We start from the raw sequence: 2,533 nt of genomic DNA, 5'->3' as shown, positions 1-2,533 counted from the left end.
AAAGCTCCTATCTCATAAACAGGAAATCCTGAGTTCAAATCTCTGCAGCATTTAACTGTTTTCTTCATGCTTTACGAATAATTTTCATCAAACAAGTGTTGAATACAATTTAAGTATAAACATCTGGTTCTATGAACTTTAGAATAAGTTATCTTAAAAATTAAATAAAATACTTAGTATTGTGAAGATTTTTGTAGGAATGCATTGATTGAAATAGGGAAAAGAAAATGACAAAGAACAAGATAGAGGTGAATGATCACTCTATTGTTGAATTCAACTAATCCATTCTTCAGCAAGGTATATTTTAAAATGATATGAATAGGATAAACTTCAAATTAGAGAGGTGTTTTTGAATAAGTGAAGAGTCTTCATTCATCTTAAGTGTTTGAGTAGAGAAGTGTGTGAACTTAGAAAAGAATATGAAAGTGAAAAAGCAATATTCTCTTGAACACCATAAAGAAAAGTGTTTCAAATTTAATAATCAAGTGGGTGCTGTGGCTTAGCTGGTTAAAGCGCCTGTCTAGTAAACAGGAGATCCTGAGTTCAACTCTCAGCAGTGCCTTGCTTTTCTCATTGTTATATAACAAATCATTTTCATTAGGTCTTATTCCGATACAATTAAAATATAAAAGTCTGATTCATCTTACTGTTGAACAGATCATCTTAAACCTTATAAAAACACAAGTATTTTCAAGATTATAGAATGAATACTGTTATTGCCAAATAAAAAAAATACATATCTATGAGAAAGACGTAGATGAAATGTCTACCTAGATTGGAGTAATATTATTACCTTTATGAAAAAAAATTGTAAAGAATTCAAGAAATGAAATTGGGTTTTATAAGAGTACCTGTTTATTAAAACATATTAATACTTGCGTAGTGATTGAGTATGTTTTCGTGTTTAAGATTACAATACATATAAAGAAGAATTTATAGCAGGAAACACATTTTCATCATCAACAATAAATTATGTATGCATTTCTTACTATTAACGTTGGTGCTGTGGCTTAGTGGTTAAAGCGCCTGTCTCGTAAACAGGAAATCCAGAGTTCAAATCTCAACAGCACCTAACTGTTTTCTCCATGCTTTCCGAATAATTTTCATCAAACAAATGTTGAATACAATTTAAGAATAAACATCTGGTTCTATGAACTTTAGAATAAGTTATCTTAAAAATTAAATAAAATGCTTGGTATTGAGAAGATTTTTGTAGGAATGCATTGACTGAAATAGGGAAAAGAAAATGACAAAGAACAAGATACAGGTGAATGATCACTCTATTGTTGAATTCAACTAATCCATTCTTCAGCAAGGTATATTTTAAAATGATATGAATAGGGTAAGCTTCAAATTAGAGAGGTGTTTTTGAATAAGTGAAGAGTCTTCATTCATCTTAAGTGTTTGAGTAGAGAAGTGTGTGAACTTAGAAAAGAATATGAAAGTGAAAAAGCAATATTCTCTTGAACACCATAAAGAAAAGTGTTTCAAATTTAAGAATCAAGTGGGTGCTGTGGCTTAGCTGGTTAAAGCGCCTGTCTAGTAAACAGGAGATCCTGAGTTCAAATCTCAGCAGCGCCTTGCTTTTCTCATTGTAATATATAACAAATCATTTTCATTAGGTCTTATTCCGATACAATTAAAATATAAAAGTCTGATTCATCTTACTGTTGAACAGATCATCTTTAACCTTATAAAAACCCAAGTATTTTCAAGATTATAGAATGAATAATGTTATTGCAAAATGAAAAAAATACATATGTATGAGAAAGACGTCGGTGAAATGTCTACCTAGATTGGAGTAATATTATTACCTTTATGAAAAAAAATTGTAAAGAATTCAAGAAATGAAATTGGGTTTTATAAGAGTACCTGTTTATTAAAACATATTAATACTTGCGTAGTGATTGAGTATGTTTTCCTGTTTAAGATTACAATACATATAAAGAAGAATTTATAGCAGGAAACACATTTTCATCATCAACAATGAATAATTTATGCATTTCTTACTATTAACGTTGGTGCTGTGGCTTAGTGGTTAAAGCGCCTTTCTCGTAAACAGGAAATCCTGAGTTCAAATCTCAGCAGAACCTAACTGTTTTCTCCATGCTTTCCGAATAATTTTCATCAAACAAATGTTGAATACAATTTAAGAATAAACATCTGGATCTATGAACTTTAGAATAAGTTATCTTAAATATTAAATAAAATGCTTTGTATTGTGAAGATTTTTGTAGGAATGCATTGACTGAAATAGGGAAAAGAAAATGACAAAGAACAAGATAGAGGTGAATGATCACTCTATTGTTGAATTCAACTAATCCATTCTTCAGCAAGGGATATTTTAAAATGATATGAATAGGGTAAACTTCAAATTAGAGAGGTGTTTTTGAATAAGTGAAGAGTCTTCATTCATCTTAAGTGTTTGAGTAGAGAAGTGTGTGAACTTAGAAAAGAATATGAAAGTGAAAAAGCAATATTCTCTTGAACACCAAAAAGAAAAGTGTTTCAAATTTAAGAATCAAGTGGGTGC

The 2,533-nt window shown here is 29.8% G+C and overlaps 2 non-coding genes across 2 annotated transcripts; both read left to right on the top strand.

Annotated features, from left to right (window-relative positions):
* The first annotated feature begins 488 nt into the window (after nucleotides 1-488).
* Nucleotides 489-562, top strand: TRNAT-AGU (transfer RNA threonine (anticodon AGU)). Its single transcript has one exon. It is a non-coding gene; the product is annotated as a tRNA-Thr (tRNA).
* A 945-nt stretch (nucleotides 563-1,507) lies between these two features.
* Nucleotides 1,508-1,581, top strand: TRNAT-AGU (transfer RNA threonine (anticodon AGU)). The gene has a single exon. It is a non-coding gene; the product is annotated as a tRNA-Thr (tRNA).
* The last annotated feature ends 952 nt before the right edge of the window (nucleotides 1,582-2,533 follow it).

This window comes from Lissotriton vulgaris, chromosome 12 (genome assembly GCF_964263255.1).
Source record: "Lissotriton vulgaris chromosome 12, aLisVul1.2, whole genome shotgun sequence".
NCBI classification, from domain to species: domain Eukaryota; kingdom Metazoa; phylum Chordata; class Amphibia; order Caudata; family Salamandridae; genus Lissotriton; species Lissotriton vulgaris.
Note: the sequence above shows the minus strand (reverse complement) of the source record. Positions and strands in the feature narration are given on the sequence as shown.